Source organism: Pygocentrus nattereri, chromosome 5 (genome assembly GCF_015220715.1).
Source record: "Pygocentrus nattereri isolate fPygNat1 chromosome 5, fPygNat1.pri, whole genome shotgun sequence".
Classification (NCBI taxonomy): domain Eukaryota; kingdom Metazoa; phylum Chordata; class Actinopteri; order Characiformes; family Serrasalmidae; genus Pygocentrus; species Pygocentrus nattereri.
In genome coordinates, this window is record NC_051215.1 from 17,019,748 (window position 1) to 17,033,060 (window position 13,313).

Below are 13,313 nucleotides of genomic sequence, written 5' to 3' on the forward strand. Positions count from 1 at the left end.
CTAGCTTTTGACTATGCCCCTGATGTGTCAGTAAATACGTAATGGCAATGTGTACGTGGGATTATGGTGACTGCCCTTAGAGTGCTGGCAAATCTGTGAAAGTAAAATGCATAAACAATGCAGCTACACCCTACAAGAGAACTACCTCAATCAGTGTGAAAACATGAATGTAAAATTGTACAGATAGAGATGTGGTCTGCAGAGTTTGGTCTCATTGATAATATATTTAAAATACATGTCTTAAAAATATATCATAGTATCCAACTTTTGTAATTCTGAAATTTCTGTACTGATTTTTTTGTTGGAAGGAATTGGCCTTTTCAGAAAACAGAAAATTTGTTCTGTTTTTATGTTGTTTCATTCGTAAGGAAAATACTTGATGTTGATGATGTTGAGGACAAATACAAGGCTTAAAAGCAACGCATGGTAATAATCCTGCCTGATACACATCAGGCTGTGATACACTGCCTGTTACAGTCATCAGGACAGTGCTTTAAATGAGCGACATGAGTGTCTTTGATGAATTGTTTTTAAATCTGTACAAAATTCAATTTGCTCTAAATTTCCACAACTCTGAAAGCAGTCGTCTACTCTTTGGTATCGGCTTACATGATCCCTCCATCCCTGCCTCTAACCATGTTAGCTTCAAAACTAAAGTGGTCATTAGATTTTTTTCTCCTCTCAAGCTTGGGCGAGTAATGTTAGTTGGTAAAATGCTAATGCTTTCGTCCATTTCTGTATTACTTTTCAGCTGGATGGCAATGCATCAAAACATAAAGCATTTTGAGGCTCGTTAAGGGAGCATTATGTGATGAGGGCTAACAGAGCGGTCGCGGCAATGCTCCAGTGATGAATGAGAAAGCAATGCGGTAAATAAAGCTGCTCAGAGCTGAGCTTTGCGGTGAAACTCACGGCTCTCTGACAGCAGCAGCAGGAGGAGGGAAAAGAGGGCTGAATCACCAGGGCCGACCCATCATGGCATCATTACAGTACAGTGAAACAGTAACACTATCCGAGCCCTTTCCAGCCCTGCGTGTGGTTCTGTGATGGCCTGTACAATCAGCCCTGAGGGACATAAGGGCATGGTGCAAAAAAAACAACTATACATGACTTCTTGTTTCTCTATGCAAGTTTTATCTAGATTTCTGAGGTACAAAATCAATGTGTACAAATATTTTGTTTTTGAAAACTGAGACCATAATCAAGGATGTCAGAGCAACAGAGAGGCATCACTGGATTTGACTTTTTGTGAAGTGCTAATGGGTTACTACGGCATCTTAAAATTTATGGATAAAGCACTAAATTCAGTATGAACAAGTAGTAGCACAGACTTTTAAAAGCCTTCAACCATTTTTAAAGATTTGTGTGTAATATGCTGAATCCATACAATATTGTATTTAAAAAAATAAGGCATGTATATGTCTTGCAACTTGCAACTTAAATTTGTTGTAGCTTCAAAGTTTCTGATTGAAACTCTGATTTCCGATTAAAATTGAACCCACCTTTTTATGACCCTGTAGGCATTGTGTGCTAAAATTGCACACGCTTAGTATTCTGAGTGATTTAAACCAATGCAACCTGTTTATCTCCTACTGAAGGAAGCCACTGCCTTTGGTTTTGATTTGTCCTTGTGGTCTTTCTCTTGAGATTGGTGGTCTGCTTAACAAATTGTGTTTCAGTGATCAATTTTTGTTAAATGCAAAATCACCCTGTGGACATCTGTAGTTTTAAAAACTCATTGGCAGACAGAGTATAATCAGCCACTCTCTTGAAACAGTTTAATTTAGATTTCTTTCCTTTGGACTCGTTACCTCGCCAGCGTATGGCAAGACTATATTCTTCCATGTTGAGTGGCATAGTTTACTTTACTTGTCTAGAAACCTGCAACTTGTGTGTGCATTTTCTAAAGAGTTGAACTTCTCCATTGCTGCAGAGGGGTGCATAATTATGTCTGCCTGTGCTTTTTACCTGATGTCCTGGAAGCTCATTGGCTCAATGTTCACCCCTTAAGCTTTTTTTCTCTTTTTAATCTCTCTTTAAGTCCTTAGGTGGAGTCACCATTTCTGCGTGTAAAATCTGCCATTTTTTGCCTTGCCATCTAGAGCCAGTATGACTTCCCTCTCAGTGTTGTCGTGCCAACACGCTACCAGTCTGTCAGCTTTTTAGCGACAGTATGTCTCTTGTTCCAGTACTCTCCAATATGTTTTCTCTCCTTGTCTTTAGGAAAAACATGTCTTCATTTCCAGTGACATGACCTCATTGGCTGATAGTTTGTTCATACAGGAGATCTGAGCAGGCTTTTTTTTTCACGACTCTATGCCTCTGTTCAGTTGCCTCCTTACAAGATTAGATTAGATTTGAAGCACAGGAGCACAATATTTTGTTTACTGGCAAGTATTGCCCTGAATCTGGCCAATATGGCTCCCGTCCCCTCGCTTTTGAAGCCAACATGTGTCCCCTGACTCAGTTTAAGAGCTTGTTTGTCAGCTCCTTTCTCTTGCTGTGGGAGCACCAGTCACCATTAGTGTCCCCAGTGTCAGTCTTGTGTTAAAGAGCACGTTGTGTTTGGGGAGTCCATCATGAAGTAAGACTCCCCTGAAACCCCTCTCGTCTGCTTGCTTTATGGCCTTTCATAAAAGTGTCATCTGCGGTGTCGTGCGGGGCCGTCCTCTGTGTCCCTTCTCTTCAATTTGCGACAGCTTATAGCGTTTGTATCCAAAGCGATTCTGTGAACCCATCAAGGCCACTCCACCAAACTGCTTCCTTGCGCAAGGGTCCTCTGTTTGATGTCTTTGATTGGTGTTATCAAAAAGATTTAAACCTCCAGAATTTCCTGCTTGTCCAGAAGGGCACATTACAGCTTTGATATTTATGGCAGTTCACAAAAGAGCAATGAATTGGACTGAGATGAGATATAAAGGATGTGAAGTTCAGTCCCGTTTTTAATCATTGCCGTCACAACATCCAGTCATTTTTCAATGGAAATTTAATTTGAATCAAAGACCACTGGTGAAATCAATCATATGGGGGGGGGTCAGAATATCGATCCACAAGATTGCCTATGTTTTATTAAAGAGAGGATGCTTCTCATTCTTTTTTTTATTTAGCCCATGTTGTTGTTTTTTTTGGCTGAGACCATAACACAATGGTATGTGATTTTACAGCTTCAGTGGCTCTGAAATCTGTTATTGCTTTGCAGAACAGGAACTTATTGACTTTGTGTCTGGAGTCAATAAGCTATTCTGTGCTTGTTTGCGGGTTGCTGGATTAACTTTAAATGTGTAACATGCTGGTTATAGCTTTTTGATCACTCTTAAATATTTGTAAATCTTGTCCTTGTTTTGCCTAAATATCTTTTTAGGAGAGTAAAAAAAAAACAACAAAACACTATTTTTAACAGCCTTAGCTTTGTGAGTTTTTCTTAAAAAAGATTTCTGATATGCTCCTATTATTTGTGAAGATCCTCTGTTTTTTATGTTGTCACAGTGGCTATTGTGTCCTCTATTCTAGTGCAAGGAGTTGAGTTTACACAGAGCTTTTATGCAGACAAATTCCCTTGGGTCTCTTGGTGTTAACCTTCACTAATCTATTTGTGTACCTAATTTGTCTAAGATACAGACATAAGCCTAAATTAGATTACTTGAGGCAATCGGTGTTTACAGCATTGGCACGTTAGGAAATGAGAAAAAAAGCCCTTAATATAAAAATGTAAAATCTTTGTGAAATGTGTTGGGTGTTGTATATGGCATAGCTTAAGGAGTTCTTTTGTACTATTTCTTTATAAGTGGTGATATTGAGAATTGTGATATTTATTCCATCTAAGGCTGGATCAAGCTGTACTGTGCTTTTTTCTATTACTTGGCTACAGTGTGTATGTGTAAGTATTTTTGTTATAGGGTGGTGAAATACACTGACCCAAACTGATATGTAGATAGTGTCTGTTTCAGACCTGCCCTATTCAGACCTTGATCTAATTGGTTGCCCTTGTCATGGAGGCATTGTGCCATTAGACATGTATTTGCTACACTGATGTAGAGCCTAACGGCTAGATTTACAAATTTTGTAAGGCTCTCCTTTGCAACAATGCATCCTGCCAGAGCGATTCAAAAGTGGAACTGAGTAATTTTGTAAAAGAGCCCAGGTCTGACCATGAACCTTTTCCTGATTGGATATCTCCTGCATTGTGGGGTGTCGCTGGCAGAACGAATAGCATAACATTCACAGGCAGTACTCGCTTGGTTGAAAAGCGATGTTGCACGGAGGCTAGTGTGCATCCGTCACAGGTCATATTATGGTGCGATTGTTCAGTTGGTGTAGTTAAAAGCATTATGTTGTCCTTTTCTAAAGATGCTGCTTTCTCCTACGCATTCTGCTAAGTGTAATGAATAAGAATGAAAAAGCAGTAGCTGGTTGTGATCTCTGTCAAAAACATCTTCTGGAGGACTGCAAGATGCAGTACTCGCAAAAACAAGAAAAACTAGATTGATTTGTTGAGGCCTATAGTAGCAGTGTGTATGTGGCCTGCTGCTATAGTCTGTGTCTTTATCCGATGAGGAGGTCTTAACATTTACATCAATCAGTGATGGACACACTGATCAACGGAGAGACATCAGAACCCAAGATATCCAGTGGCACCTGTTAATGCCCTACCTTGTGTCAGTTTGAGTTATTATTGACTCTAGATTTACCATGTTCATGTAAACTGCTTAATAGAATTAAAAAAAAATAAAAATATTGACAATGAATGAAAAAAGAAATGGAACAATAAAACAACATACAGTTGTTTCCAAATAACAGATACTGAGCGTTTAAAACTGTCGTTTGTTGCCAAAAAAATTTATCTGCTTTTATGTAATGAATGTGGTCATTTACTGCTCATTAATATAAGATCTGGCCTTTTATCTGGCCTGGTTTTAAGACTTAGCCTAGATTTTTATTTTCTTAAGCAACTCTTAAAACATCAGCTGACAAAGGGTAATTGGTACAGCCTTGTTAATGTGAGAGATATTTGACCTGTGATTTGAAATGCCAAGATAAACCACATTGTGCATTCATGCTAACAAAGCCTACCTCTCTGATCCTCAAGGGAAGAGAGAGTTGAGAGGGTTGCAGGGAGAGTTGCAGGGTTACTGACCAGGTTTGCAGTCTGAACCTTTGTCCTCTGTTTTATGTTCTAAATACTTCAAATTCTCCACCAACCTAGCAATTACATAAAAGCTTAACTTGCAATAATGATGCAAATGGTGTGTAAGAATTTGAAAAAGAAATATTATTTGGTGTTAATGTAGTATATTTCTAGCCACTAAAGAACAGTCCAATACCAGTAAGAATAATGTGACCAATAAGAAAATTAGCTGACACCATTGAGAAAATACAAATGAAAATATAAAATAAACACACACGCACACACACACACACACACACACATTTTCTAAGCCACTTCTCCCTGAGGGCTGCGGAGGGTTGCTGGAGCCTATCCCAGCAGTCATTGGGTGGAAGGCTACAAATAAACAAAACAGTAAAAATAAAACAAAAGAAGAATGGACTTTTGACTCAAAATTATTTACCTCACTTAAAATAGATAAAAGATAAACAGTTTAAATCATGAAGAATTTTTAATTGGATATATCCGAGCCCTTAGCATTTTTTCTGTTTGTAGATGGACTGATAATTTAGTGCATTGAGCGGTGAAATAGCCAGTAGAGGATTGTACACTATTAGAAAAATGATGTAGTCACATCCTGGAGTACAGAATGAGCTGTGTTAATCGAAAATTTCTTGTGCAGCCTTAGCTCTCTTTAATTACAGAAGCAAAATGTAATGTACTCTATTACTTCTTCAGACAGGAGGAAAGTCTCTAATACTATATATAATAGTGTATGGTTGTGCAGTTATAGTTTATGTTTTACTGGTTTTAACTATTCCAACATTTAAAAAAAATAAGTCTAGCATCAGACAGTGAGATAAGCTGTTTTAGGTGTGTTTGTGCATATCTTGCCAGTGTCATGAGAGAAAATTGCTAGTGTTCTGAAGAAAGTTCCAGTACTTGACTGTGATTACTACTGTTTCACAATAACTGACAGGATAGTGTCAGCTGTATACTGCAGTACTGGGTTCTCCATATCAAATATTGTAATGCTCATAGCTTCATATTAGAGATTATATTTTTTCATGTTTTACATTTTTGTACTTTTGTATTAAATAAGAAAACTTTTACTTTGCTTAACCTGGTTGTATTTTGTGGGGAGTGATGTGAAATTACAAAAGCAGGGGCATAGTTTTTGCTGGAATAGGGTGCAAGTATGTAATTTTGCATTTTTGGTTAGAGTTTCCTGAAGAAAAAGATTAGTATACTTAGACTGTTCAGTCCATTTGAATATTGGCCAACTTTTTCCTGAACTCTTTGTTCTTTGATTTTCACAAATAATTAATATGAATAGTAATGTAAATATCTATTTCTTACGTTAGAGCAAATTTAAGGCGAATTCACATTTTATCAGCTGCTGTGGAAATTGTTGGTTATGAAAACCGATCCAAGAGCTGTCAGTGTGAACCAGAAGACCTTTGTCTCTGGGCGTGGTATAGACAGATGCTTGATGGCTACTGCTGGAGGAGACTGACAGACCTAAGGACAGCTGATAGGCAGTGCTCTAGGTTTGCTGGAGTACAACTTCTGAGTCTTTCGTACCTCTTCTCTCTTAGACTCTTAGTGATTTGGAAGTTGCTGCGAAGGTGGAAGGGGAAAGGTGAGATACACATCAACAGAGCCTGGATTGGGAAGAGAATGGGCTAGTAGATAAAACATCAATTCCAGCCCAGAAGAATAGAACACGCAATGTCTCAGTAGAAAGATTGCCTGAGCTTGCATAAGGCTGTAGAATTTGCTAGAATATCCATCACTGCTCAAAAAAGGACAAATGCTTTGTGAGAAAAGCACAGTGTATCCCAAATCTTTGAAGTCTGTAATTTTAAGATATAATGCAAATACACATTTTTATATTTGTTTGAGACAAACACAAAGGTAGTCATGCTGTCATAGTCAGGTTAATTCTAATACTGCGAAGTGAAACTTTTTGTATTGTGGCTGTGTTGAATCAGAAGAAAATACAAAACCTCAAATTTCCTTAGCACAGTAGTCAAATAATTAATCTACAAATAATTCTTAAGCCTAGCCTTAACCAAAAAGCAGCTCAGAGGAAGATCCATACTGACATTTTAATTTAACCTCAATCTGTGCTTAATCTCTTTGGAGCGGAAACAAGCCCTACTTGTTTCTCTTTTGTTATTAAATTGATAAATTAGGGTTAAGAAATAATTACTTGTATAGTCATAACTCCTCATAACTAGAATACTGCACATCATAATTACAATTTTCTCTTTTTACATGTGATGACAAATTAGATTGCATGTTTGTATTTCCCACTAGAGATTGTTTGATAAGTACTGTCAGTGCAGCAGAGTACTGATCTTGATGGCAGTGACTTTGATGAAAATAATTACTCATTGTAATTGAGTTGGATTTAGAGATTGTGCACTCAGTATCTCTGTGGCAATCTGCAGCTGCCATGCCTTTTGCCAGCCCTTGGTTTATCTTTCCATCATGCAGTGACAGTATATCATTTCAGGGCAGCCTTTCATTGCTATGATTATAGGGCTTAGCCTTTGTCATGCATGCATGTCACTGAAAATGTTATTTGCATTTAATATTTATGAAATTGTTGATAAAGTAGTTGTGGCTGACTCTGACTTTACGGTTTTTCTTTTAATAGTCACACAGTCAAGCACATACATAGACAAACGCGTACACGGGATTTGAACTTCAATGTGTGTTTATGTAGAGTTGCAAGCTCACTAAAGAAGTTGAGGAAAAAGTTAGATATTACATTTCTGTCAGTTATCTCAGTGTTTTTTGTTATTGTTCTTTATTTGATATAGACAAGCAAAGCAGATTTTACTCAAATAGTATTTGTTGATAGTAATTCAGCAGGTACTTGTCATAAAGGAAGCTGTGTTAGAAAAAAGGACCATCTAGACTCAGTTATAATCATGATGTGAGAATCCCTTGAAGTATTTTATATTTTTGTCATATTGCCCAACCTTATATGTTGCCCTTAACTGTGCACTTGTAGATAGGATAAATCATATGATTTGGCCGTATACTAATTAACATAAAATACTTATTTTCATACTTCATACTTTTTCTATTATTGACTGTTTTAGGATGTATTTCTCTGGCCAGCAGCCTGTTTCTGTTTTGGATTGATCATTTAGTAGAGTTGGAAAATTAACCAAAACACATACCACCAACTTTTCCCTGGGAGGGAGTAATTATGGTCACTGGTAACTGTAATTATGAGACATTTGTTGTGTTGCAACCTTATTCTCTGTACTACAGACATGTACATAGTAGCCTGCACTCGCTTTGTATATCACATTGCGATAAAATTTGACTTGCTGATGTATCATTGAATTTTCAGTTTATTTTATGTATGCAATTATTCCTGTTGGCTGTGATGGAAAACTGCTACTAGAAGCTTATCTCTCATTCACAGCACCATAACATTACAATTTCAGACATTGGTTTGGTATTCATGTCTTACATGGCTGTTTGCTGTGGGTGGCAAAATCTCATTCTCCTTCATTTGGGATATGGTAGAGTTAACTGATATGACATTCTTATGGCTGATACTGATTTTCAAGGGCTAAAAATTCTGAATATTCTGCATAGTAGTATATCGACCTTATATTAACATTTTAGATTTTAACTTTATACCACAATAGTTTTATATAATCTATGTTTTACTGACATATACAACTGTCAGTTCTCAGTTGTCACACTTAATGCATTACTCTATTGCCATGGACTCAGGTTTGGATACATTGTACATGTTTTTATTATTATCTTATTTTATTATTTTTTACATAAAATAATAATTTATATAAAAAATAAAAAGTTTTTTTATTATTGTAGATTTTATTATTCAAATTGACAAGTTTAGCCTTTTGCCTCTTGAGAGTCTTCAACACCAGTTGCATTTGTAGTTGCATCTTGACCAGCTGCATCTTGTCTTGTATGGCAGCACCACTGCTGCTGAACGTAAGGCCCTGCATAGGAAGGTCAAAACTGCTCAACACATCACCGCAGCTGCCATCCAGAAAGAGGTACCGGAACATCCGAGCCAGAACCACCAGGTTCAAGAACAGTTTCTATCCCAGAGCTATCAAACTGGTCACACCAGCAGCATCAACCTGAGCTTAACAACAACACTACAGTATATTACCAATCAGTCTGATCACCCAGCACACTACACTCTGAGCTCCACCAGCTCAGAGGACTGTATGCTGTGCACCTCATCTCTGACTAAGCCTTATTACTAGTATATTTATATATTTATACTGTTACTGTTAATTTAAGATGTTACCTGAACATTATGCTGCTGCGCTCTACCTGTTTTCATCTCTTTTTGCACCTCTAGTGCTTCTGCATTTACTGTACTGTACTGCAATTCACCATGCACATTTCTGTCTATATATCTGATACACTTGAATATCTGACTGTGCACATACTGTCTATACGTCCAATATACTTGTTATAACCTTTGCCTATGCACATTTTGTCTACGTTCAAAGCATGCACATTTTGTGTTGTCTTTTACTGTCTTTTGTTTTTGCACTGTTTGCTATTTATCTTTTATTACTGAACTGGAAAAGTAGCCCAATAATGTTTCGTTATACTGTACTACCCTGTATTGCATAATGACAATAAAGTTGAATTGAATTGAATTATAACAAAAGCCAAATTTGTGGATAGCCCTTCTTGGGATTCTGAATTCTGTATCTTCTAAGGAAATAGAAAAATAAATGATGTACTGCTCTTGGGTGAAAATTATCATATATAGAAAACATATTTTATTGTGCAAAAGTCAGGAAAAAGGGAAACGGTTGTTTTTGGTGCCCAAGTAATGAATGCTGTCTATTCAGATGAGCTAATGAGTTATAGATAGTTGGTGCATTGGATGCTGATGAATACTTGTATACACAAGGTCTTTTCTCCTTAGTGGGTGGTGTCCTGACATGAAGAATGCCAGAGAAATATATTTTCATTGTTTTTGGACCTACGTAACATCAGCTAGTTTGCCATGTCAGTGCTTGCCACACTTTCTCTGCCATCTTAACGCATCCTCTGCAGACACTTGTGTTTTGTTGTAGCAGTGTGTAATGGAACACACTTACGACCACAGCTGTTATGTTTTGCAGCCCTATTACAATAAAACAACTATTTCATTGAATTATTAGCCTACTAATTTTCACCATCTTTCCATATTAAATGTGACAAATTCTTCAAGAATAATTTTAGCATTTAATCTTCTGGCACCTTAAATGGTACTTAGGTTGAATTTCGTGAGCCAGACTAGGCCTATAGTAGCGTTGCTGGTGTTAATAAACTAATAGGCATTTACGGCATTTTGGCTGATCCAGAGCGACTTACAATTCGATCATTTTTACACAGGTAGGCCAAGGTGGTGTTAGGAGTCTTGCCCAAGTACTCTTATTGGTATAGTGTAGGGTGATTGCCCTGGTAGGGATTGAACCCCAGTCTACAGTGTAGAAGGCAGAGGTGTTAACCACTACACTATCCCAACCACAAAAGATGTACATGAAAAGGGATGCTTTAAACAAACAGACAGCAACAACAAAAATGGAAGTGGCCTCTAGGGCATTTCTTTCAGATTCTGGAGCTCTGTGTACCTCTGGCCTTTAGTGAATTCTCTAATGGTTAAGGGTTGTTTCCTTAACTCAGAGTTGCGTATCTCCTCAAGAGCACCAATCAGCGGTACAAGAGTACTTATAACTGTGTCAAGCAGTCTTGCTAGATTGGCAGAACTAAACGGAAAATAGCTATTGTGTACATTTAGATGATGGAAGTTGATCTGTGACATGCAGGCGTTGTTGCAGCTGGAGGCAAAAACAGACTAATAAGACAGAGAATAGCACAAACAAAAATTGTAAGCTATACATCCATACACACTTGCAGTGTACATTTTGGGAGGAATTTATTTGTGGAGGTATGTAACAAAAATAGTTTGAAATTCAGAAATGATAAAAATGGGCAGAAGAGCAAAATAATTAAAACTTCTGTACAGTATTAATTATTAATTTGCCTTTCTTTAACGTATTTCCGTAAATGTAGACCTTGTTGTATGCTTAGTATGTAGCAAGGTCTCTATGTGCCGTTGCCTTTTCTGTGTCCCATATTTATCAAGTATCTCATTGGCCTCATAATTCTGTTCATCAAGTATCAGCTCTTCTCTGTCCACAGTCCTGTGCTTATGAGGATATAAGTCAAAAGGTGATATTATCTCATGATTTAAACTTTGAGACTGTTGAAGAAAATGCAACTTATTTGTATGAAGTGGAAAACGTAAAACTACATATTTACTGCAATGAAGAATGACTTCAGTATTTAATAGCGAGGCACCAAAATGAAAATTCCTGGTTGAAACTCAAATTAAGGAAACATCTGTTTTAAAACTGAACATAAAAATATATTTATTTATTTATTTTTACTTTGACAATTTGTTTATGCTTTTGAATAAATATACAAAACATATGAAATACAATGTACTAAAAAAAATACACTTATCACTGTTAAAATCTGATTTGAATAGGGCAAAACAGGTTGCATAAAATAAACTTACTGAAATAATTAGGGTTGCACCAATCATGAATTTGTATGGCTGACTAATTTATTTTATAGCCAAGTTGTACCATGGCTGTTTTTGACATAATTTTATTAGCCTTTTGTTTAGTCTGGAGCATAGGCTGTGTGTCTTAAATGAACATATGAAACGCAATAGCATGCAACATTATCATGCAAACTTGCAATAAGAACTGAGTTGATTGTTTTTTAACGGGCCAAACCAGCATTTTTAATTTAACATCTGTTGTCTGTTTAAATAGCATGAATCAAATAAAGTGCTACATTGAAAGTAAAAGGCGACTGGCTTTTTGGCACAGTGAGTCATGCATAATCGAGCTACATTGTTATGATCTAGGTGTAGCAGTTCTCTGATGCACCTACTAGCCTCACCTTATTTATGTCATAATGTTGCAACACATCTAACTTAAAAAAATAATAAATTGGCCAATTTCATGTTTTGAACAAAAATCAGCAGATCCAGTCTTTAGCAGTTCCTGTTTTGCATCCTTAAAATTATTATGTCATTATTACATAAATAATGTAGACTCTAGAATTTGTCTATGAAATCCACCGTAAGATGCTGTATGAAAGGAAAATGATCCAGGATCCATTTAAATGTGTTCTGTCACATCATCCAGCACTCAGTGCTGTTACTGTGGAAGTGGAACATTGCAAAACATAACTAAATGCAGGAGTACAGTAATTCCTGAACTAACTTTCTGTTCTTATGTATGAGCAGGCTAGACAACATGGAGGTTCTTGTCTGTAAAATCCTTCACTTGTTTGATTGAAATAACTAGTTTGAAAGCTTTTTTGTGCTTGTGAGACAGAGGACAAATGTAGGATAGATGCAGGGTGATTGTGGCTATTTATTCTGCTGCTGTATATGCTGACTTGACTGGGGCATTCTTGAAGATTCATATAACCGGAGATGAAAGGAGAGCTCATGTATTGTGCTATCGTTGGAATGTAACTGAAATCACAAATAAATGAAAATAAATGCCCACTTTCAGCAGTAGTTGATTTCCATCTTCCATCTGCAGATGTTAGCTTGGTGTTACTGATAAATCATTCTCAGGCTGTGTTAAAGTTCATTGATTAAACTATTAACATGGAAAAAAAACCTATTAATATGTATCTTTCCTCCTAACTTCTGTAATCACTACCGTGATACAAATATAGTAAACCGGAATTCATACTAATTTCATTTAAAATATGTTTTTTTTACAATTGTGTTGTAAAATGTGTTGAGAATATTTAACAATCATTTTTGACATTAAGTAATATAATTAGCATCATCTGTTTATATAACTTTCATCTTTTTAATTTGCAGTTATTCTCCCACTTTATCAAAAGCTGTTTGACTTTACTCACAACTTATTTTTACATTTTTAATTATTTATTTATCTGTTACTCAAAGTTTAATTTTGTGCTACCCTTTATCTTACTTTCTTTTGAACTTTAAGAATTACCATGATATTGTGGCACTTCTAAAGGGAACACAAAGCTCCTTAAGTTGGGATAAAATTTATTCAGTGTTTGAAAAAAGAGAGTGTTAAATGTATTATTCTTGTCATGGAGAAGTTTTATTGATTTGGATACATGGGAAAAA